Consider the following 25,903-nt stretch of genomic DNA (forward strand, 5'->3'; position numbering starts at 1 on the left):
TTTTCTCCGATGCCGGTGTTGCCGTCCTTTGAGCGGCGGGGCTTGGGGCAGCGCTTGGGCCGCCAGTGCTTGGACTGTGTCTCGGAGGTTTTATTCGCATCTGGCTCTTCTTTGTCGTCGCCAGATCCTTTAGGTGTATCAACCATGTACACATCGTACGAAGAGGTAGCCGTCCAACGTCTAGTGAATGGCGGGTCTTGGCCTTGCTCCTTGTCGGCATCGTCGTCCATACCGTTGATGTCTTCGGAGCCATAGTCAAGCACATCGGTTAAGTCATCGACGGTGGCTATGAAGTGGGTGGCGGGTGGGAAGCAAGATTCCTCATTATCCGTCTCTAGCTCGAACCAGACATAGTTCGGCTGTGAGTCCTTCTCCAAGGAAAAATTCTTTAAAGATTTTAGCACGTCACCCAAAGGCAAGTGCTGGAAATCGTCGGCAGCGCTGAACTCGAAGATCGATAGTCGATCTAGATCGGTGTCCGCGGGCGTACACAATCCAGAAATTGTAATCGGGACGAGTCCGGAGTTCCGTTAAAGTGAATATTGCAGGCTGTTGAGTCCATGTGCGGCTCCAACGCCGCGGACTCTGCGGCCTCGGATTGCTCGATCTGCTTCGGCTCTAAGGTCGTTGCAGCCGCAGGGACCATCTCCTGGGTGTGATCCGATGACAGATTTAAGTCACGTTCATCGGGATGAGGGGAAGCGATCTCCGCGGGTTTAAATCCCTCGAAGATCAAGTCTTTATGGATATCCATGATGTAGTTCAAGCTTCCGAATCTGACCTGATGGCCAGGGGCGTAGCTGTCGATCTGCTCCAGATGGCCAAGCGAGTTGGCCCGCAGTGCAAAGCCGCCGAATACAAAGATCTGTTTGGGGAGGAAGGTTCCTCTTTGGACAATGTCATTATTGACGATTGAAGGGGCCATCGAACCTTTTGTCGACGGCATAGCGGAACTCTCAATGAAAGCACTAATGTCGGTGTCAAAACCGGTGGTTCTCGGGTAGGGGTCCCGAACTGTGCGTCTAGGATCGATGGTAACAGTAGACGGGGGACACGATGTTTACCCAGGTTTGGGCCCTCTCTATGGAGGTAATACCCCACGTCCTTCTTGATTGATATTGATGAATATGAGTATTACAAGAGTGGATCTACCACGAGATCATAATGGCTAATCCCTAGAAGTCTAGCCTATGTGGGTATGGTAATGAGTACATGTGGTGTCCTTTTAGGACTATCCCCTTCGGTTTATATAGACACCGAGGGGATCTAGGGTTTACATGGAGTCGGTTACATAAGAAGGAATCTTCGGTCGCCAAGCTTGTCGTCCACGCCAAGTAGAGTCCAATCCGGACACGATGCAGTCTTCGGCCTTCATGTCTTCACAGCTCATCAGTCCGGCCCATGGATAATCGACCGAACGCCCGAGGACCCCTTAGTCCAGGACTCCCTCAGTCGCCACATGCATGTGGGACCCACAATTTGTACAAGGCATAATATAGTGGTCATGTAGTATAACATGGAACAACGACACTGTTATGTTTAGTTGTGTCGTGTCATTGGTTGCTTCGTCAGCACTATATGACGTAGGGTCTAACTTTTGGAATTACTTTTATTTATAATTATTTATTCTTAATTGATTAAAATGTGTTTAGTAATATTAGTTTGTCAATGTAAACATTATTATATTATATTTTAAGACTTCAGTTTTTTTACCTTTTTAAATTTTTTGGTAGGTGGTGATCATTTATATATTATACTGTAGTATTTTTTAAAATTTTAGAATTTTTAAAATTGGCAGATCATAATTTTTTGGCAGCTCATAATTAGTTACATGTCATTGTCATTTTTGGCAGCTCATAATTAGCTTGTGTACATTGCCCATGTGTGCCAACTACTGTAACAAAGCTTCGACACTGCCCATCTTTGCCAAATTTGTACACTACCCATGCTTGCCAAATGTGTATATTTCCCATGTTTGCCAAATTTCAACTACAATTTATGTACATTGCCCAAAATGTTACCACATCAGTGCCAAAACTTCTGTTAAAGTAGTGCTTTGACACTGCCAAAAGAGTGCCAAAACGTTGAACTAGTTAAGTTCATCAAAATTGGTTGTTTGCCAAAGCTTTGACACTACCAAAACATGGCCAAAATTTCTATTAAAGCAGTGCTTTGACGCTGCCAAAAGAGTGTCAAAACTTATACTTATCCTTGTGGTTGCTTAACCTTGTTCAACGGTTTAGGTTATGAGTTGGAGTTGCATTTTTGCATTTATTATTTATGCCCATCTTATACTTATTGTTACATACTATTCAAATTTTGTTATCTTATTGTTGTCATATGTCATATATTGTTGTCCTAGTCATATGTCATGGTATTGTTGTCATATATAGTTCCATTGTCAAATGCCATTTATAACGCTTGTTATTATTTTGTTCATTAGTAACACTTGTTAGCCCACACTAGCTTTTTGTATTGTTGTCATATTGTTCAATTCTCATATTCATATGTCAAGGTACTTTGTTCATTAATAACACTAGTTAGCCCACATTAGCCATTAATAACACAGCTCATAATGATCCTATTTGCATCTCACTTTGGCAAGCCTTTTGTTCATTAATAACACTTGTTATTATTTTGTAGTTGTCGGCGATCGGTCATGACTAGCTACAACAGCCATTACCCAGCTTTGCGGCGTATGCCTTGCTGAAGCAAGCACGAACCAGGTAAGATTCCAAACAAATGCATATAACTATTAACTATACCGAAAAAGGCTTTTGCCCTGCTTTATAAATAAAGCAAACCACCAGAGCCAAACGGTACACAAGAGGTCACCCACACAGTCACACGAACAAAGAGTACAAATAGGTGTAGCTGAGGGCACAGCTCAACAAGCCTTAACAAGAGAAACAAAAAAAAGCGAAGGCGGGACAACTGCGGCATCCAGGAAGGAGCTAATCCGGCTCGGGCGGTGGAGGAGGGAGCGGCGGCGCCAAACGAAGAGCCATCGTGCGAAGGTCGGAGATGATGGTGGTGATGGCGTCCCGGTCCTGGTGACGGCTAAGCGGCCGCCAGAGCTGCAAGTAACCACATAATTTGAACACAGCATCAGTAGCGCGTCATAGAGGAACCCGCTGAATGACAAGCTTATTATGCAAAGTCCAGAGCGTCCACGTAAGCACCCCAATGAGCAACCACCTAATGTGGCGGCCCCTCATGGGGGAGGCCTGAATCTCGGCAAGGAGATCGGGAAAGTTGGTGTTACACCAAACGCCACCGATCGCCTCACAGAGGAAGCCCCAGAGGAACTGAGCGGACACACACGAGAAGATGTGATTCGAGGTCTCTTCTATCCCACATAGGGGGCAGATACCATCACCCGGACCATGGCGCTTAATCACCTCCACGCCAGAAGGAAGCCGGCCACAGATGCATTGCCACACGAAGATTCTGATCTTTAGTGGCAGGCGGATGGTCCAAATATACTCGAAAACAGGCGGGCAAGGGAAGGGAGCAATGTCGCGGTATAAGGACTTTGTAGAAAAGCGGTCGGAAGGCTCGAGGCGCCAGGACAGGCGATCGAGGGGCTGAGCAAGGTCAGGCTCATGAAGAGCCACGACATCAAGGAGGTCGTGCCAAGCAGCAACCTTCGGGGGCCCAAAGGGCCGGCGGAATGCGAGCCGCCCTAAGTCAATAAGGGCCACCTCGACGGAAATCCTAGACTCAACGACGATGGAGAAGAGGTTAGGAAACCTCGCCGCGAAGGGGAGGTCCCCAGCCCAGCGATCAAGCCAAAACAACGTGGATGTCCCTGATCCGATCGAGATAGATGTCCCAATGCGGAGGACCGGTAGGAGCTAAATGACAGACTGCCAGAACTGGAATCCACCAGACCTAACACAAAAGGCGAGGGGATGGCCGCGCAGGTTTATGGCGCATGATCTGCAACCACATGCCACCATCGCCATTAGCAATGCGCCAGAGCCAACGAGTGAGAAGGGCCAAGTTCATGCGCTTGGAGGACATGATGCCAAGGCCACCTTGGTCGCAGGGCTTGTAGATTTAGGTCCAGCGAACCATATGATAATTCTGCTTGTCACCCTCGCCAGCCCAATAGAACCGGGCCTGGATCGATCCGATCTCATGGTGAAGCATCTCAGGGAGGCTGTAGAAGCTCATGATGAACAGGAGGAGACTGGAGAGGGACGAGTTGATGAGGATCGTATGAGCTGCCTTAGAGAGCCATCGCCCCTGCCACGGCTCGATGCGATGGTGGAGCTTGAGCACCGAGGGTCGCAGATCTGCCACGGACAGACGGGTGTCACTAATGCGGACCCCTAGGTAGGTGGTAGGGAATGTCCCCAACCGACAGTTAAGCCGGTTAGCGATACTCTGGCACTCAGAGGGCGAATATCCTAGGACCATCACCTCGTGCTTATCGAAGTTTATTTTGAGGCCTGAGAGGTGTTGGAAACATAGGAGAAGGAATTTCAGGTTCGAGACCTCTGGCGCCGAGCCTTGCACCATGATGATGGTGTCATCGGCGTATTGGAGGAGGGATACGCCGCCTCCCTCCACCAAGTGTGGGGTAATGCCTAGAATGTGTCCGGCGGCCTTGGCCTTATCCAGGATCTAGGCCAAGGCGTCAACCACCATGTTGAACGGGAATGGGGAAAAGGGGTCTCCCTGTCTAACCCCACAAAAGGTGGGGAAGTAGGGCCCGATTTCCCCATTAGTGTTCACCGTGGTGCGACCCGATGAAACCTTCTGCATGACCCGGGACACCCAGCGATCATCAAACCCTTTCCTCAGCAACACCTCCCGAAGGAAGGGCTAGCTAACCGTGACATATGCCTTGTGAAAGTCAATCTTCAGGAACACTACTTTGAGGTTTTTGGAACGGACCTCGTGCAGGACTTCGTGGAAGACTAGTACCCCATCCAAGATATATCAGCCCTAAATAAAGGCGGATTGGTTCGGATGGGTGAATCGGTCAGCTAAAGGGGCCACCCTATTGGCGTACCCCTTGGCAAGAATGCGGAAGATCACATTGATCACCGTGATAGGGCGGAACTGGCGGATGTCGGAGGCGCCGAGGACCTTTGGAATCAAAGTCATAATCCCGTAGTTTAGGCGCTTGAGATCGATGGAGCCAACATAGAACTTCTCGAAGAGAGCCATGACCTCATGCTTGATGACGGGCCAGAATGTCTGGAAAAACTTAACCGGGAGGCCATCAGGTCCCGGGGCGGACGAGGGGTTCATCCCTTTAATCGCAAGCCACACTTCCTCCTCAGAGAACAGGGCCGTGAGGATCGCATTGTCTGCGGCCGAGATGCACTGCGAGCCCTCCCATAAGTGGGGCGCAAGAGCTAAGCCCCCCCTAGGGGGGCTAAAAACAGGTCGCGATAGAAACCGTTAACATGGGCGCGGATGTCAGCAGGCCGCTGCAAGAGGGTCTTACCATCCCACAGAAGTGGAATGGTATTACGTTGCCTACGACCATTGGCGATCGCCTGGAAGTAAGCGGTGTTCGCGCCCCCCTTGAGGACCCACTTTTGGGTACCCCGAAGGTGCCAATAAGCCTCCTCGTCAGTGTAGATGACAATAAGCTGGTCCTCGAGATCATAATGCAGCATCCACTCGTCAGGAGAGAGGCCCACCATGTCAGCCCGAAGGTCCAGGGCCTGAATGGAGTCAAGGAGGGCCTTCTTCTGGAGACGGAAGTCCCGCCCAAGATTCACGCCCCACCCTTTCATGAACTGGCGAGAGCGCTTGGCACAGAAGTGACAGTCGTCCATGACAGAGATGGACCTGTGGGATGCGAGGCGGGCCTCGAGCCAGCGGTGCGCATGGCCTCAGGAAATCCATTATGGTTAAGCCAGAAGGTCTCGAAGCAAAGTCTAGGGGTAGTGGGGGCGTTCGTCCTGAGACGAAAGAAGCAGAGGAACATGGTCCGAGCCAATACACATGATGGCGCGGAGAGAGGCAAGAGGGCACCTCAGCTCCGACTCAGGAGAGACCAAGACCATATCCAACACAGAGTGAGTCAGGTCAGCCTGGCGGTTGGTCCAGGTGAACCTGGCACCAATCCTATCTAATTCCCGCAGACCGAGGCCAGCGATGCAGTCGTTAAACATCTGCATGCGCAGGAAGTTCACTAGATCATTATTCTTATCCTCCGCAAACCGGAGGAGCTTGAAGTCACCACCGATGACGACCGGGAGGAGGGCCGCTGACACCTACCTCCTGAGCTCATCGAGGAAGAGAGCCAAGCATCGGTGATTGGCGGGACCACAAACTATAATGATCTCCCATTTGAAGTTCAGGGCGTGCTCGAAAATTTCCATGCTCACGAAGAACTCGCCCATATCCATGCTACCAACCTCAAAAGTGGCATCCTTGACACCTAGTAGGATGCCACCCGAGTGTCGGCGATCCCACTAAAAGGGAGCCAATGCCAGGCAAACAGGTGGGTGCTCAGATGCTCGAGCTCGGCCAGGGTGAAGTCAGTTCGCATGGTCTCTTGGATTGCTACAATGTCAATTCGCTCCTCATGCATGTATTCGATGAGTTGGCGGCGCCGGCCATCCTAACCAAAACCGCAGATGTTCCAAAAGAGAGTCCGCATTAAACCACCATTGAGGGGCTGCTTGACCCTAGGACACAGGAGGCGCTTTATGCGCAAAGGGCAGCGGTGCGAGACCAGGTGCGGCCGCGGATCTCCAAGGGGGTGCAGCCGGGCGGGATGGCGGGGCGGACGGAAGGGGGCCGCTAGCCTACGAGGAAAAGGAGGCCAAGCGAGCACGGGCCTCCGCCAGCTGGCCATTCAGGACTTCCCGAGCGCGAATAGCCTCGATCTGGACTAAGGGGGGATCAACTTCCCCCCTGAACACTATATTGGAGTCGGTCGCAACTTTAGATAGGTGTCCAAGCGGGACCGACTCCAAAGCACAAAACGAGCATGTAGAAGAATTTGGGAGGATGACTGAGGTACCTGGCTCGAGGTTGCGTGCCGCGGCCCAGAGCTCAGCCGGCTCCGAGATGGGAAGAGCGGGGCTGCCAACCGACTGAGCAGCATCGACCCGGGCGCTGCGCCGCGAAGACGTCACCGGCGTCAACGTCGAGCGGCTGCGCTTGGCGTAAGCTGTGGTCCACGGCGTGTTGGGCAGGGCCGCCAGAGGAGTAGACACGGCGGACGCACCCGCACAGCCAGCAGTAGCCAATAGCAGGGAGGGGGCGGCTTGCAGGCGGGATGAAGATGGTGGCGAGGCGATGGCCAGCACCCCGTCCTGCATGGAAAGCTCCGACGAAAGTAGGAGAGGCGAAGGGGAGACCATCGGGACCAGAGGTGGCGAAGTCGGTGTGTCGGCGGGGGGCACAGCAGGGGTCGCAGGAGGGGAAGACCGGACTGGGGCGATGGCAGACGCCGGGGAAGGGACGGGTCCGGAGGCACAGAGAGTCGCCGGAGTGGAGGAGGCCAGCAGGCCAGGTGGGGACTCCATGACGGGCGAGCTGGCCGTCGGAGGGAGCGGCGGGGGAGCGTCCAGAACCACAGGCGAGCGAGGCGTGGAGGCCGGGATGACGTCGAGCCCCACGCTAGAGGTGTCACTAGCCTCGGGCTCGGCCTCTCCGCCGGCAGGCGAGGACATGAGCGAAAGGAGCCCCTCCACCAGAGGAGCCAGTGCCCGGCCAGCCGACTGCCCGCCCTGGGTCGAGGTAGAGGGCGGGGGGACCGGTGAGGGGAAGCGGGAAGGGCTATCCGCCAAGCCATCCTCATCGTCAGAGCGGGGCGAGTAGGGGTGGTGCCGACCGTGGTAATCATCTTGAGGGCCCGGGTGGCCACCGGAGGGGTCGTCATCGGAGAAGCGGGGGCGCCCCACATGGTTGGGCGGCGCGGGAGCAATGCGGATGTCGAAGCCTTGGTCATTGAAGAAGACCCGGACCGTGGCTCAGAGTTTGTCGGAGTTGAGGCATTTGACCTTAACCCTCACCTTCTCTTCCTTGTGGAGGGAAAGCTCATCGACGACGATCACCTTTCCCAGAATCCGAGACATCTGACAGATAACACGCTCAAAGCATGCGATGTCTGGGAGTCCAGCAATAAGGATCCAAGCAGTGTCAAGGACGGCGACCACCTTCGGGTCAAGGATCGGCTCGGAGATGTCAACGACGAGCTTGTTGAGGGCAAGGGTGATCTGGTCGCTGCGGCTGGCGTAGCCGTGGCTGACGGCATCGGGGAAGACCACAGAGAACTCGGAGCTGGAGATGGGAGTGACCGCCTAGTCCCACTGGCGACGGCATAGGTGGTTAAGCTCTGCCTCGATCATCTCGGGAGAAGCTACACCGTCAATCACTGAAACCACCTCCCTGAGGGATGCTGTGGGGGGTGAGATGTCGGGGACCTCAATGTGGAAGAACCCCAGACCCTCGATCCCATGACCATACATCCGGAGCTTGTCGGAGAGAGGCCTATCCGGGCAGAGGGCAGTGGGGTGACCAGGGTCCTTGCAGATGTAGCAGCGAGCGGGGTTGACACAGTTGACTTGCAGATGGCCCGTGATGCCACAGTTGAAGCAAGGTGGACCGGGGAGACCGGACACCAGACTCGGGTGCAGAGAAGAGCCAGGCACGGTGGGTTGGTGGCCGGCCTGGTTCAGAGCGGGTCGGCCCTTGCCCCGCCGCTTCTTTTTCTTGTCGGGGCCTTGGCGCCCACGGGGCTACCCACCACCCGCGGCACCCGAGGCAGGGAGCGCGGCCGCGGACGAGGCATGCAGCGGGACGTACGGCCTGGCGGGGGCGGCCGAAGTCGGAGCAAGATGGCGCGGGGCGGGAGGACGCGGCTGTCAGGGAGGAGTCGAGAAGCGCGCGTGGCGCTGCGGCGAAGAAGGGGGCGGTGGTGGGGGTGCCAGCCACCTGAGGTGGGAGGTGGGGAGCGCGAGCGGCCACGCCGAGAGGAGCGGTCAGGAGACCGGCGAGCATCACAACTATAAGGACATATTTATCCCTAAGTGTTTTGGTGATTGATGACAATGCATTTGCGGACTAATCGTGTGCCATGAGTATTCCAGACACTTCTTTGCTAGGCACAGGACGATTGGGTGCCCCTCGAAGACTGACGAAGACGGTGTCTTTTCTACGTTTCTTTTTGGTGGATTTGAGTCGTAGGAAAGTGGTACTATTAAGAGGGGGTCCGTGTTAAAAAGGTTTGGGTGGAATCATCATGTACACGTCTCCTTTTATCCCCTCCTTCTTCCTTGGAGCTTCCTCCGTTTTCCTGCCTCATGTGACTGGCTGCTATTGTGGTTGCGGTAGTACTGCTCCTGGATCAACGGTAGTACCGTAGGCATCCACGGTAGTACCGCGCGGTGGCGCAGTAGTACCGCTGGTGCCCACGGTAGTACCGCTCCCTTGGAGCCGCACTACTGCTACCCACCAGGCTAGTGCCGCCCCTTTGCGGTAGTAGGAGCGGATGTAATCTTCTACATCCGCACCTGCCACGGTAGTACCGCTTTCGCCGTGCGGTAGTACCACGCTATGCGGTCAGGCAGTAGTACCGCCCCTCGGCACTACTACTGTGTCGGGTTTTTGCTATTTCCGTTCTTTTGCGGAAGTAGGCACGGAAGTTTCCCTTCCCCCTGGCTGGGACTTTTGCCTTGCGGTAGTACCGCATGGGGGGCGCGGTAGTACCGCGCGTGCGGAAGTACCGCCCCCAGCTTCTGTGCGTCTGTTTCTGTGCTGGGGTCGCAGCAGTACCGTGGGTCGGTACGGTAGTACCGCACAGCCGTGCGATAGTACCGCTTGGTTGCAAGCAGTAGTACCGCGCGGCCTTGCGGTAGTACCGCTGGCCAAGCGCGGTAGTACCGCTGGCCGCGGGCTGGTTGGTGGGTAACGGTTGGATCTTTTCCACACACTATATAAGGGGTCTCCTTCTTCCCCGTTGACTTACCTCTTCCACCATTAAAGCTCCATTATTGCTCCAAGCTCCATTTTCACCCGATCTCACTCCCTAGCCAACCAAACTTGTTGATTTGCTCGGGAGTGGTTGAGAAGGCCCCGATCTACACTTCCACCAAGAGATATTTGATTCCCCCCTACTAATCCCTTGCGGATCTTGTTACTATTGGGTGTTTGAGCATCCTAGACGGTTGAGGTCACCGCGAAGCCATAGTCCATTGTGGTGAAGCTTCGTGGTGTCGTTGGGAGCCTCCAATTAAGTTGTGGAGATTGCCCCAACCTCATTTGTAAAGGTTCGGTCGCCGCCTCCAAGGGCACCAATAGTGGAATCACGACATCTCGCATGGTGTGGGCGTGAGGAGATTACGGTGGGCCTAGTGGTTTCTTGGAGAGCATTGTGCCTCCACACCGCTCCAACGGACACGTACTTCCTCTCAAAGGGAAGGAACTTCGGCAACACATCCTCGTCTCCACCATCTCCACTCTTGTTTATCTCATGCCTTTACTTGTGTAGCTTATTTGTTTCATATATCTTGCTTGCTTATGTTCCTATTCGTGTTGCATCATATAGGTTGCTCATCTAGTTGCATATCTAGACAACCTACTTTGATGCAAAGTTTAAATTGCTAAAGAAAAGCTAAAAATTGTTAGTTGCCTATTCACCCCCCGCCCCTCTAGTCAACCATATCGATCCTTTCAATTGGTATCAGAGCCTCGTCTCTTTATTAAGGACTTTACCATCCAAAGAGTATGGTTGATACCGTAGACGGTGCGTAGGAACACTCCGGTGTGAATCCTATCTCGTCTACAGACGATGGGGGAACCTCGTTCTCTCATGAGGAGTTCAATGTGGCCTTGGAGACATTGAAAACCTCCATGACGACCGAAGTTGAGAGCATGTTTACTAAATTTCTTGAGGGGCTTAAACTATCCACCGCACCGTTGAAAGTGGGTGATCCCACCAACAAGGTGACGGATGCTATCCCCGACAAGGGGGAAGCTAGTAGTGAAAAGGCTCCTTCTTCTAGTGGTAAGAATGGCACCGGCATCTTTGCCCATGTGGAACCACCACTTGTTTATGGTGGACCGATTCCTTCCACTCACTTGAATCATGTCGGTCCTCCTCCTAAGATTGTGAAAAATGAGGACTTTGATTCTTGGGTTTACCGCTTTAAACGTCATTTAAATCATGTGAACACTAACCTTTGGAGAATCATTGAAGAAGGTTTTTATCCGCATGATCCAAGCAACTTCACTCCTCGAGAAGCCGTGGATAATCAATTCAATGAGAATGCTCTCTTCATCATTCAAGATGCAATTCCACCCGAAGACCTACCTCATCTTCGTCCCTTTGCCTTGGCCAAAGATGCATGGCGTTGTGTTGTCTCTCTCTACCAGGGAAGCGCAAGCATTCAACGCTCCAATTATGAAATGGTACAAGATGAGGCCGATGAGTTTGCAATGGAAGAAGATGAAGAACCTCGTGAGCTTTATCGGAGAGTAACCAAACTCGCGGTCTCACTACGAGATCACGGGAGCAAGGACACAGATGACAATTGGATCAAGCGCAAATTCCTCAAGGCAATGATGCCCTATCACAAGGCCATGTCCTCCGTCATTCGTCAAAGACCGGACTTCCACACTTTGACCTCAAGCGAAGTGTTGGATGAGTTTGTGGCCATGAACATTTTGGACAAGACAGCCGACAATGCGGTGCTCCGTTCTCAATGGGCAAAGAAGCCTAACCTAGCATTGAAGGCCAAGCTCACCGTGGAAGAAGAAGAAGAGGAAGAAGAGGAGAGCAACCCCGAAGATATGAAGTATGCATATCATGAACACATGGCACTTGCTTCAAGGCAATTTTGGAGCAAGAAAAACTCGAGGCCAAACTTTAGCAAAAGCAACTCGAGTGGCACAAGGGGCAAGCAACGTGTAAGGACTTGCTACAATTGCGGCAACGTGAGTCATTTCGTTGCGGAATGCCCGTATGAGAAGAGGGAAGACAATGGTGGCAAGCTCATCCGAAAGGACAAGGCCAAGTCATTCCCCAACAAGAACAACTTCACCAAGAAGACTCCTCCCAAGGCTTTGGTTGTGCAAGAAGAGTACAATGAGGATGATGGCGATGATGAAGATGGTGAGTCGGTTGCCATGGCCTCTGCTGCAATTGCAACAACGTCACGGGTGTCTCTCTTCGACTCACCCAATGAGAGCATCGCCGCCAAGTGCCTCATGGCTAAAGCCACCAACAAGGTAACCTCCAACATCAAAACTACCATCATTAATCATCCTTCCCTGACGAATAGCATTAATGAACTTGAGGGAGCTAATGTGGAGGCTAACGAGTTTGAGGCCTTTATGGGCAAACTCAAGGGAAAATCCAAGAAGCACTTTGTTGCTCTCTTGTAACAACTTGGTGAAGCCAATGACATGATCGAGGCTCACGAAGACACCATCTCTAAGATGGAAGGGCATAGTCGTGACTATGCCGATGAGATTTCGGATCTTTCCAATGCGCTTGAGGAAGAGTGTGGTCTTCGTTTGGCTCTTGAGGAGTCACACAACGTTGATCATGCTAAGTTAAAGAAAGATTATGATCATGTCCTCATTGTTTCTCATGTGCTAAATTCCGAGAAGGCCAGACTCGGGGTTGATCTTGCTAGACTCAAAGAGGAGTTTGATATACTTGACAAGGCCCACAAGGCCTTGAAGGGTATTCACGCTAGTCTCAGGGAGTCTCATGATCAACTCCAAGTGAAGCTAACTAAGGAAAAAGCAACTTTTCCTCATATGGTTTTAATTGATAATGCAAATGCTACTAACCCGTGTTGTGAGCATATACATCTTGTTGAGGAAAATGCAAAGTTGAAGGAGCAACTTGAGAGAGGTCTTACGACTTGCATACAAGGCAAGAAGAACCTCAACAATCTCTTGATCAACCAAAAGGGAGGTGTGGCCAAGGAAGGGGTTGGGTACATGCCTGACTCCAAGAACAAGAAGAAGAATGACAAGACCAAACGACCTCCTCCCCTCATGCAAACCTTTGTGAGGGAGGGAGAGAGTGCCCCCAAGGAGAAGAAGAAGAACAATGTCAAGAAGGGAAATGCCACCCCTCTCAACAAAGCCGGCGATTTTAACCCTTTTTATGTGTTATGTCGTGCTAGTGATGGGCATGTTTATGCCAAATTTGTTGGTTCACTTCATGAATACATTGAATGGTCTATTTGGGTTCCAAAAACCCTTGTTACTAACATCAAAGGACCCATTACAAAATGGGTACCTAAAACCAAGCATTGATCTCTTGTAGGTGTTTGCTTCCGGTGGGGGATCATGGTTGCTTGATAGCGGAGCTACAAATCATATGTCCGAAAGCAAGGACTTGATGGTGGACGTGCACAAGGTTCCATCTATGCCCACCAATGTCGAGTGGGGTGACGCCTCATCTTCTAAGGTATTGGGACTTGGCAAGGTGGTCATCTCTCATGATCTCACGATCGAGAAGGTCATGCTTGTTGAGTCCCTTGCATACAATTTACTTTCCGTTTGTCAACTTGCTATCATGGGCTTTGCCACTTTCTTTGATATCGATACCGTGGCCCTCTTGTGGAGCAAGACTCTTAAAGTAGCTTTTGTTGGGCATGTTGAGAATGGTCTATATGTGATTAACTTTTCGGAGCGACCCACTAAGACCGAGACATGCCTAATGGCTAAAGTTGATGTGGGATGGCTTTGGCATCGCTGTTTAGCCCATGTCAATATGAGATCTTTGCAAAGTCTCCTCAAGGGGGACCATGTCCGTGGACTAATGAATGTTAGTTTTGCTAAAGATCGTGCTTGCAGTGCATGTATCGAAGGAAAGCTACATGAGAAGGCTCACCCTCCCACGACTATCATTTATTCAAAGAGGCCTTTGGAGCTCCTTCACATGGATCTCTTTGGGCCTCCATCCTTCGATAGTCTTGGAGGTAGGAAGTATTGCTTGGTGATTGTGGATGACTACTCAAGGTACACGTGGGTGTATTTCTTCAAGAGGAAGAGCGAGACCCAACAAACCGTCATTGACTTTGCAAATGAAGAACAACGTAAACACAATGCAAAGATCTTGACAATAAGAAGTGACAACGGCACCGAGTTCAAGAACTACACCTTCGATGAGTTTCTTAGTGACAAGGGAATCAAGCATCAATATTCCGCATCCTACACCCCTCAACAAAACGGTGTTGCGGAGAGGAAGAACCGGACATTGATGGATGCGGCAAGGACCATGATGGCGGAGTTCAAGTCTCCGTACAACTTTTGGGCCAAAGCCATCAACACCGCGTGTCATGCATCAAATCGGATCTACCTCCACAAGGGCTTAAACAAGACTCCATATGAGATACTCACCGGTAACAAGCCCAACCTCAAATACTTCCGGGTATTCGGGTGTAAGTGTTTCATTCTCAAGAAAGGTGTTCGGTTGTCTAAATTTGAGGCTAGAGCTTATGAGGGCATATTTGTTGGTTATGCTACAAACTCTCATGCTTACCGTGTCCTCAGTAAATCTACGGGACTTATTGAGGAGACGTGTAACGTGGAGTTTGATGAAAATAACGGCTCCCAAGTGGAGCAAAGTGGCACTTGTGATGTAGGTGATGAAATTCCTCCTCAAGCCATAAGAAGAATGGGTGTTGGTTTTATCCTACCCATTGAGGAACCCCTTGTGGCCGAAGGAGAAGGACAATGCTCCACTCAAGTGGAGCCATCACCAACCCTAGGCCCACACGCTTCCGAAGAATAAAGTGAAGGCCCTCAACCTCATGAACAAGACCAAGGGCATGATCATACTCAAGACGGTGTGGACACACCAAGTGATGCCCAAGGTCAAGTTCTCTCCCCCGAGCAAGTTCAAGATCAAGAACAAGTTCATGACGGCGCTCAAGATGATCAAGTAACCGCTCCTCAACTCACCACCGAGGAGGAATTAGAGCGTCGTGCCGCCAAGGTTGCTTCCAAGCTCTCCACCAAGGATCATCTCATGATGAATGTGCTTGGAAGCTTAAGAAAGGGGGTAAGCACTCATAGACAATTAGCAAATTATTGTGAGCATCACGCGTTTGTCTCTTGTGTGGAACCCCACAAGGTCTTTGAGGCGCAAGAAGATCCGGATTGGCTCAATGCCATGCATGAAGAACTCAACAACTTCGAGTGCAACAAAGTGTGGAGATTGGTGCCAAGACCGACCGGAAATCACAATGTCATAGGAACCAAGTGGATATTTAAGAACAAGCAAGATGCCCATGGGATTATCATTCGCAACAAGGCTCGTCTGGTAGCACAAGGCTACTCCCAAGTCAAGGGTATCGACTACGATGAAACCTTTGCTCCCATTGCTCGTCTTGAATCCATTCGCATGTTGATTGCATATGCTTCTCATCATAACTTTAAGTTACAACAAATGGATGTGAAGAGTGCTTTTCTTAATGGTCCCATTAATGAATTGGTTTACGTCAAGCAACCCCCCGGGTTCGAGGATCCCTACTTTCCCGATCATGTGTATCAACTCGATAAGGCACTCTATGGCCTTAAACAAGCCCCATGTGCGTGGTATGACCACCTTACCGAGTTGTTACAAGACCGTGGTTTTGAAGTTGGGCTAATCGACCCCACTCTTTTTACTAAGAAGGTCAAAGGGGAGTTGTTTTTGTGCCAATTATATGTTGATGATATTATCTTTGGTTCTCCTAACAAAGCTTTCAATGAGGAATTTGCCGCTCTCATGACCTCAAAGTTCGAGATGTCCTCCATGGGAGAGTTGAAGTTCTTTCTAGGGTTCGAAGTGAAGCAAAGAAGAGAAGGAACCTTCATCAATCAATCCAAATACACTCAAGACATGCTCAAGAGATTCAAGCTAAGTGACGTCAAGCCGGCCTCCACTCCAATGCCCACCAAGTGCCAACTTGACTTAGATCCCAATGTTAAAGTGGTGGATCAAAAGGTATATCGTTCCATGATTGGATCCTTGCTTTACCTTTGTGCATCTAGACCGGACATCATGTTGAGTGTGAGAATTTGTGCACGGTTTCAAGCCACACCTAAGGAAAGTCACTATGTGGCCGTCAAACGAATCTTTCGATATTTGGCTCATACCCTAAACTTTGGCTTATGGTACCCAAGAGGATCAAACTTAAAGCTTGTAGGGTACTCGGATTCCGATTGGGCGGGAGACAAAGTGAATAGGAAGTCCACTTCCAGAGGGTGCCAATTCCTTGGTTGCTCTTTGGTAAGTTGGTCTTCCAAAAAGCAAAGTTGTGTGTCTCTCTTGTCCACCAAAGCGGAGTATGTGGCGGTCGGTAGTTGTTGTGCACAAATCTTATGGATGAGGCAAACTTTAAAGGATTACGGTGTCACTTGTGACAAAGTGCCTCTTTGATGTGACAATGAAAGTGCCATCAAGATCTCTCTCAACCCGGTGCAACACTTCAAGACGAAGCATATTGAGATTCGGTATCACTTCATCCAGGATCACATTAGGCGAGGAGAGATTGAGCTCAACTACGTTAACACTCATGATAACCTTACAGATATCTTCACGAAGCCCTTGGATGAAGCAAGATTTCGCGAGTTAAGGCATGAGCTAAATATCATCGATTCGAGCAATGTTGCTTGAACCCTTGCACACCCCACCATACTCAACGTGTTGTCCTATTTAGATGTAGGCATGGACATAGGGGGAGTGATGTTCTCTCAATGAACTCTCCCTCCCCCCATTATGCATAAATCAATCAAGTCTTTCACATTAGCCATGTTTGATGGTACTTGTGCTTCAAAGATGAGTTTTGGTCATGGACCCAAGGATAATTCTTCGCGGTGCCATACCAATTGACTCAAAAATAGGTGGCTACGGCCACCGCCCTCTCTTTTGGAGAGGTGGTGTCTTTCTAGTTTTGTGTGTTGCGTGGTCTTGTGGTGTCGTGTTGGCTTGGAGTGGTTTGTGCAAAGATCCAGTTTTTCGTGCGCTCGAAACGTGCATCTTCTTGAGCCCACGGTACTACCGCATCTGAGCGCGGTACTACCGCTTTGGGAGGCACGGTACTATCGCGCCACAGCACGGTACTACCACTCTGGTGCGGTACTTTGGAAGCACCGTGCCATGCGGTACTACCATGTCTGGGCATGGTACTACCGCGCCGTCAAGGGCGCATGGGGGTTATGACTCGGGCAGGGGAGTTCCAACTCCCCATACCCATTCATTGTCTCTCTCTCCACGTCTCTCCCTCTCAAGAACGGCGCTGGAGGCCCTCGCCGGATCTCCGTCTCCGGCCACTCTCCTCGGATTCCGACCGGTGGGATCGTTCCCCACCACTTCCTCTTGCCATGGACCAAGGTTTTTCCCCAAATCCCTCTTTTTCTTGGTTGTTTTCTTGCTTCTAGGTTTTTGGGGAGAAACTTGTCGTTCTTCAGATTTTAGGCCAAATCTATGCAAGAGTAGGATGTAGGAGAGTCATGATGCATAGGAAACATACTTGATATGTTGTCTTGTGGTAGCTTTGTCCAACCGTAGTACCGCCGTGGTTTCGCGGGCTTTTTCAGATTTGAACCTATTCAGATCTGACGCGGTGCGGTACTACCGTGCCCAATGTGCGGTACTACCTCTCTTGCGGTACTACCGCCCGTCAGGTGCGGTACTACCGTTCCGTGTAGTACTACCGCTCTGCAGACGCGGTACTACCGCGCCGACCGTGGCACTAAGGTCGTACTACCGCTCCTACACCCGGTACTACCGTGATCTTGCACGGTACTACCACGTCTAAGAGCCGTACTACTATCTTAGCTCCGCATCACTTGGCAGTACTACCGTAGGGATCAAATCTCTCTCTAGGCATTTATCATGTGTGCTTTCTGCTTGTTTCACTTGCATTGTTGTGGTCTTTGCATTAACCTCTCTTGGCTGTTGTGGGTGTTTTTGCGTTCTATGTCTCAGGTGGTGGCTCTCGCCGTTCCAATCCCAATCGTGACACTGGCTCCAAGCGTCTGCGCAACCCCCAAGATGAAGCCCCAGAGGGCTCCAATGCCCCTAAGCGCAATGTCAAGACCACTGCCAGCAAGCAAAAAGAACCGACTAAGGGCATGGATGAGATGTCAACCACTGAGTATGTCGAGCGCCAGAAGATCAATGCCTATGTGAATCCTCGGGCTATCCTCAGAGGCACTGAGTTGTTCTGGACCAAGCAACAGGCTCTCATCTATCTGGATGTGATCAAGAACAAGCAGAATACCTTCGTGGATGTCAAGTGGATAGACATGCATCACCTGCGGAAGGACAAGTTTCTTGACTATTTTGGAGAGGCTCTGGACTTGGTGGAGCAGTTTGCTATTGAGCCGGTGATCTCCTTTCACCTTGACTATGACCCTGAGCTCATCTGTCAGTTCTTTGCCTCAGTGTACTTTCATCTCGGGGAGGAGCGAAGGATGACCTGGATGACCAATGCCCGTTAGCTGTCTGCTACATGGAAAGAGTTCATGGATCTGCTGCACATTCCTGATGACGGGCTTCACACCCCCGTTGGCATTCGCCCCCATGCCAACTCTGAGTCTGCCAACAAGAACCAGCTTCAGCCCTTCCTTGTTGAGAAGGTACTCCCCAATGGCAAGTCATCTTGGGTGTTAAACTCCTTTCTGGATATCATGCATTGCATCTTCCGCAACACTCTGTTCCCACGCATTGGCGACAAGGACAAGGTACATGCATATCTAGTGAACATGTTGCTCTTGTGTGCAGAGGCATGTCCTTCTCAGACTCAGCCACTTGATGTCTCACACATCATGTGGTGTGAGCTTCGGTTTGCGGTGTTCACTCGCAAGGTACCTATCTATGGACCGTACCTGTTTCTGCTGCTCTCCACCACTTGGGAGAAGACGTATCCAGGAGATGAGTTCCTTGCTCCAGACTGGATTCGCCATGAGTCCATCAGCCTCCACGTCAAGCCCAACTGGGCCAACACCACTACCCGTGTTGAGGCATCTTCTGCTAGAAGGGCTGCTGGTGAGGGGGAGGCTACTGCTGCTGAGACTGTTGCTGAGGACCATGCTGCTAGGTCCACCACTTCTTCCTCTGAGCCGTCATGGGCCAAGAAGCTGAAGGACAAGATGAAGACTATCTTCTGCATGCAGGCGAAGGGACAGTACAGGGCTCACGTAGCTGACAAGGAGAGTCGCCGCCGTAACAAGAAGGTGATGAGGCTCTTTGGAGAGGATGTGTCTGGCGGGTCTGATGACGTCATCACACCTGAGGCTGCCTGGATGTCAAAGCAGGGCTACAAGTGGACCAATTCAGAGGATGACCTCGAGGAGACTATCCCCGCCGCTGAGTCTGACGAGGAGCACGAGGAGCAGTGGGACAATTTCTCTGCCTGAGCCACCCCGTGTGTGTAGGTGTCCTCTCTGCCTTTTTGGCGTCTCGATGCCAAAGAGGGAGAGAGTGTAGGGATTTGCGTTGTGTCGTGCTTGGTGTGTTTGTTTGCTTTGTCGTTTGGACCTCGTTTGCTTTTGTTTGCTTTGTCGTACTTGGACCTATCCTCCATATGGTGTAAGACATATGCACTCTATCTATCTTAGTTATCTCTTGTTTGTACTATCTTGTCTAGTGATACATATGCCTTGTCTTTATAATATAGGGGGAGCTCTGTTCCTAGTATTCATGCTCATCTAGGTGGCACACATTTAGGGGGAGCCCGTCTATATTATAGAGAGGAGGGCTTTGCATTTACTTAATAGTATTTTCTTTGTGCAAATCCCGTTTTGTCATCAATCCACCAAAAAGGGGGAGATTGTAAGGACATATTTATCCCTAAGTGTTTTGGTGATTGATGACAACGCATTTGCGGACTAATCGTGTGCCATGAGTATTCCAGACACTTCTTTGCTAGGCACAAGACGATTGGGTGCCCCTCAAAGACTGACGAAGACGGCGTCTTTTCTACGTTTCTTTTTGGTGGATTTGAGTCGTAGGAAAGCCGTACTATTAAGAGGGGGTTCGCGTTGGAAAGGTTTGAGTGGAATCATCACATACACGTCTCCTTTTATCCCCTTCTTCTTCCTTGGAGCTTCTTCCGTTTTCCTGCCTCATGTGACTGGCTGCTGTTGTGGTTGCGGTAGTACTGCTCCTGGATCAACGGTAGTACCGTAGGCATCCACGGTAGTACCGCGCGGTGGCGCGGTAGTACCGCTGGTGCCCACGGTAGTACCGCTCCCCTGGAGCCGCACTACTGCTGCCCACCAGGCTAGTGCCGCCCCTTTGCGGTAGTAGGAGCGGATGTAATTTTTTACATCCGCACCTGCCGCGATAGTACCGCTTTCGCCGTGCGGTAGTACCACGCTATGCGGTCAGGCAGTAGTACCGCCCCTCGGCAGTACTACTGTGTCGGGTTTTTGCTACTTCCGTTTTTTGCGAAAGTAGGCACGGAAGTTTCCCTTCCCCCTGGCTGGGACTTTTGCCTTGCGGTAGTACCGCATGGGGGGCGTGGTACTACCGCGCGTGCGAAAGTACCGCCCCCAACTTCTGTGCGTCTGTTTCTGTGCTGGGGTCGCGGCAGTACCATGGGTCGGTACGGTAGTACCGCACAGCCGTGCGGTAGTACCGCTTGGTTGCAAGCAATAGTACCGCACGGCCTTGCGGTAGTACCGCTGGCCAGGCGCGGTAGTACCGCTGGCCGCGGGCTGATTGGTGGGTAACGGTTGGATCTTTTCCACACACTATATAAGGGGTCTCCTTCTTCCCCATTGACTTACCTCTTCCATCATTAAAGCTCCATTATTGCTCCAAGCTCCATTTTCGCCCGATCTCACTCCCTAGCCAACCAAACTTGTTGATTTGCTCGGGAGTGGTTGAGAAGGCCCCGATCTACACTTCCACCAAGAGATATTTGATTCCCCCCTACTAATCCCTTGCGGATCTTGTTACTCTTGGATGTTTGAGCATCCTAAACGGTTGAGGTCACCTCAAAGCCATAGTCCATTGTGGTGAAGCTTCATGGTGTCGTTGGGAGCCTCCAATTGAGTTGTGGAGATTGCCCCAACCTCATTTGTAAAGGTTCGATTGCCGCCTCCAAGGGCACCAATAGTGGAATCACGGCATCTCGCATTGTGTGAGGGCGTGAGGAGATTACGGTGGCCCTAGTGGCTTCTTGGGGAGCATTGTGCCTCCACACCGCTCCAATGGAGACGTACTTCCTCTCAAAGGGAAGGAACTTCGGCAACACATCCTCGTCTCCACCGTCTCCACTCTTGGTTATCTCATGCCTTTACTTGTGTAGCTTATTTGTTTCATATATCTTGCTTGCTTGTGTTCCTATTCGTGTTTCATCATATATGTTGCTCATCTAGTTGCATATCTAGACAACCTACTTTGATGCAAAGTTTAAATTGCTAAAAAAAAGCTAAAAATTGTTAGTTGCCTATTCACCCCCCCCCTCTAGTCAACCATATCGATCCTTTCAACAACGTTCATCCCGGGCAGGCTGGCGGGAGTCGTCGCGGTCGCGGCCGCGGAGCTCGCGGCGCAGGTCCGCTTCGCAACGGAGCGCGTCCAGGGAAGGACGGGACGGATCCCGGTACTCGTCGTACCTCCGCTTGTGCCCAGCGTCCCCCTCTTCCCAAGCGCGGGACATGGCCAGGGGGGAGGTCGCGGGGAGGCGGCAGAGGGGCCGGAGAGTGGGAAGGGGGAGTGGTCGCGGTGGGGAGCGACAAAACGGCAGGCTGGGTCGGGGGCGGCGGGGTGGGGAGCAGGACAAAGAGGGAATCCGTAGGGTAGCCAAATAGCAAGCGCGGGTGTGGAGGGCCTAGGGCAAGGAACTGGCCCAAATACCGTGGACCGGCCCAACAGGCCCAGCCCCCCGGGCACGTCCAGAGAGCGGCGAACCGGGCAGGCCACCAGGGAGTTGATCGCATCACATGAGACTGCAGTCAAGGCCCTCAGGGAGTTGAATGCCTCCCAGCAGATGGAGAAGGATCAGATTATTGACTAAAATTCTGATCTCTACGACAAGGTACTCAAGCTAAATGAGCAAAAGAATCAATTAGTCCACAAGACGGATCGGCTGAAGAAGAACATCAAGCTCCTGAGGGCTGAGAGGACTCAGCTGAAGACGGAGAAAGCCCACTTCAAAAGAGAGGGCCAGAGCCATAGAACAAGCTACACCACATGAATTTAATTCTTCATACAGAGACGTGAGGTAGTTTGTGTAGTTGAACTAGTAGTACTGTTGGTGGAGTTTGTGAATTACTGACCTTTTGTGAAGTTGAAGCTAGTTGCTGCATATATGGCCTGGTTTAAAAAAAAATCTTCAAAAAAACGCAAAAGAGTTGCGTTTCATTGCATTGAACAGGAAGACATCAGGGGTACAACCTCCAGAAAGGAGGGACACACACGCGCGCGCACGCACACACACACACGACCGTCCTCACCAAGTGACTACAACTAGGTGAGGAGGTGCCCTCAACTACAGACATGCAACGACATTAGGCCTCGCCCAGCCTTGCCTCCAGCCAAAATGGCGAAGCACCGAGACTCGGAGCAACAGGGCAGGAGCAACAGGGCAGCATCACTGCCATTGCTAGGCACTTCCAGGGACGGATGCAGCTTCAGGACCGCCCAAGCCGACGTACCTCGCACCCATGTGCCTAGAGAGTCGGTGGGTGAAAAGCAGGGCCTGATTGGAACTGGTGTAGCATTCATCGGGGAGCGCCGGCGCAGGCAAACGTTGCGACATGCTCCTTGTGTAGCAGTCTACGCCAGAGCGATGCATCGCCAACCACTATCTGCCGCATCAAGTACTCCACTTGCAGCCAAAGCAGCACCATCAAGAGGGGAACGACATTGAGACGCCGCCGCTGCCCGGTTCGGGAGGCCGGACCTAGGATTTCTCCCGGTGCTCGAGGAGGAGGTCTGGCCAGGGTCATGCCAACGCCTCCAAGGAGGTGACGGCACCCTCGGGCGTCGCCGTTGACAACGCAGGCCGTCGCCGCGCGGGGATTTCACCCCGACCCAAGGACGAAGACCTCAGATGCAATGGTAGACCGGGAATGGCGAAGAACCGTCGGAGAAGACCAACACACATGGGGGAAGCCTAGAAACGTTGTCGTCGTAGGAGTGAGCACTGACCAGCGCAGCTCCAACAAGCCGACCACCGCCGGGAGCGCGTCCAGCAGGCGGTAGCAGCCACCTGCACCGCGCCGCCGCCGCGCTGGCCCGCAGCCTCCGCCACCAGGATCCGCCGGGGCACAGCGGAGCATCAACCGTCAAGGTCGCCGCGCGTGCTTACTAACCCAGCGGCAACCGCCGGCGGCGGCCGGGAGGGGTGGGAGGAGGGAGAGGGGTGGGTGGGGGCAGAGTGATTGTCGCCGGCCTGGGCGGGCTCGTGCGGCCCAGATCTGGGCGCCCTCAACTCCGCCGCACGCATCAGCGGCCGGCGGCCACCAAGGCAGCGCCACCGCGCACGCAGTCCACGCCATCTCGACCTCCCCGCGAGCAGACGGCCGCCCACCGCGCCACCGCACGCTCCCACTGCTCCAGCATGCCCAGCAGCAGCGCGCAAGCACACGAACGAGGGCCCCGCCGCCGCCGTCCACCGGTGAGGGCTTTGCCCGCCGGCAACCTCCGGCGACGGCGAGGGAAGGGAGGGGAAGGAGGGAAGCCTGGGCGGCGGCTAGGGTTTCGCCTCCCGAGTCGCCCCTGGGAGCGACGCGGGGGCTCGCGGGGGGAGGGGGAACCTGGGAGCAACACAGAATTATCTCTTTGGCCAGCCTCTGACTGCAATGGCAATGGCCTGGTTTAAAATTGCTGCATATAATTTTTTATTACCAAAAAATATAATTTGGCAATGGCCTGGTTTAAAATTGCTGCATATAATTTTTTATTACCAAAAAATATAATTGCTGGTGTTGGCAGACAAGGTACGCTATAGCTAAATAGCTAACAAGGACTTATTGCTAGCATTGGCCACGTGACATGACATCAGTACTCAAAATACTGCTGATGTGTTCCCCAACGCCACCAGTAAAAAAAATCACTAGTACCATATTGGTGGCCTTGGAGCCGTACGTCAGCAAGGCAATTTCGGCACGCCATAGCTAGACTTCTCCGCACTAGTGGAGAAGGGGTGGCGGCAACTGGTGAATAAGGAATGGCCTGGCTTCTTCCCTGATCCCCTGGCCCCCTTCTATTGGGCATAGATTGTGACGCTGGCGAGGAGCCAAAAGCCCTTTTGTGTCGCGGATATGAGTGATCGGAGCTCGTGGTGGTGGATGTCGCCGTGTCAGCGACGAATGCATAGATGGTGTCGGCGCTGGCGAGGAGACCGGGTGCAGGGCCTTGTTTGCACGCACACCCAAGGAAGCAAGCCCTATCATTTCTCTCTTTCTACTTCGACCCCTCTCTGCTCTTAGATGGCGACTCCACGTACAGGGCGAGGGTGGCGGTGAGCCAACAACTACGGAACATAGGCTAAACGGCGCCTCCATAGCCAAACGGAGATCAAGGTCGCCCTGCATCACATGTCACGTCACTCACCAGCTGGCCTCTATAGAAGTGCCGCCCTACATCACAACCCGCCTCTCATTCGCGAAGAGATAAGAGAGCAAGTGAGGGGCGGTTTGCGGGCCCCGCGAGACACAATGTGCATTGCGAGTGACCGGCACAATTCCTAGTCGGTCGCCTCGCATGAATCATTTTGCTTGCAAGTTTATGCACCTAATCAGTTCATCCATCAACCTAATTGATGAAGAGAGACGGACAATATATTTCAACACAACAAGTCGCAACAGACTTCAAAGGTACACTTGTGCGACAAGCACCAGGGGTGATGAAGCACCTGCTAGAAGCGACCTAATTGAAGTGGCATATGACAAAGGTGCCCTTTTTCTGCGCGCGAGGGGGTGCCGGTGCTAGCTGCTGTGGGGCGCGGGAGGTGGTGCCGGGCTCGGCCTGGGCTTGTTCAGGACGCGGGCATTTGCCGCGGATCTGGTTGGTGCTGCCGCCGTCGGGTCGTTCCAGATCTGGGCAGGCATCGGCGTTTCTAGGGCCTCCCTCTCGCCACTCTGCGTTCTGCGCCGGTGGTGCCTGCTGCCGGCTTTGGGCCGGGCCAGCTTGTTCGGGGATAGAGGTGGAGGGGGTCCCGGGCTCTACGGCGACGGCACTTGTGGCCTACTTCTCCTGGTGTCGTGGGGGTGCTCCTCTCCCCTCCCGGGGCCTGTTGCGGCGGCCGGAGGTGACCCAGTCTTTGGACCTTGAGGCAAGGCTTAGTGTCTGGCTCCGGGTGAAATCTTTGCACAGACCTCTGGTTGGTGCCGGTGATGCGCGGCGCCTTTTGGTGTCGCTCCCCCTGTTGGGGCGTCGCCGAGGAGTCCAGTCCACCAAAATCCCTCGAGTTCAGTGTCTCCGGGCAAACGCTCATGATCTGGTATTGCTAGATCGGGCGACGACGGCATCATGTACGTCGCTACCTCCTTGGAGGCGTCATCTTGGAGACCTGTGGGTGGTGACCAACGGCTCATGTGGTTGACGGTGGAGTGTGTCTGATGACGGCGGTGGTGCGGCGGCCTTTGGGGTCGGCGGTGGTTCCTTGTCTCTCTTCTTCGGCGGTGTTCGTACTCGGGTGCTCTTTGGTGTGTCTCTGCTTGGCGATGCCCTGCGTCTTTGCCGGTGGCACACAGGTGCCGTGACGTCGTCTCGGTCTCGCCTGGCCTTTCGAATGTACCCCCGACACAGGTGGTGTTGTGGCGTTGTACTTTCTCGGCTGTGCGGTGCCTTTTGATTGCGTCGACGACGCAGTGCCATGGTTTGGTCTGCTAGGCGATGCCCTTCGACTACGCCGGTGACACAGGCTCCGTGGCGTCGTCTCGGCCCCGCGTGACCCTTCGAATGCGCCCCATGACACAGGTGGTGTCGCGGCGTTGTGCAGTCTCGGAT

General features: G+C 52.5%; 1 pseudogene; it reads right to left on the reverse strand.

Moving 5' to 3' along the window:
- Window positions 1-22,892: 22,892 nt before the first annotated feature.
- On the reverse strand, window positions 22,893-25,388 carry LOC123119925 (uncharacterized; annotated as a pseudogene).
- Between the last annotated feature and the right edge of the window lie 515 nt (window positions 25,389-25,903).

Source organism: Triticum aestivum, chromosome 1A (assembly GCF_018294505.1).
Source record: "Triticum aestivum cultivar Chinese Spring chromosome 1A, IWGSC CS RefSeq v2.1, whole genome shotgun sequence".
In the NCBI taxonomy this organism is placed as follows: domain Eukaryota; kingdom Viridiplantae; phylum Streptophyta; class Magnoliopsida; order Poales; family Poaceae; genus Triticum; species Triticum aestivum.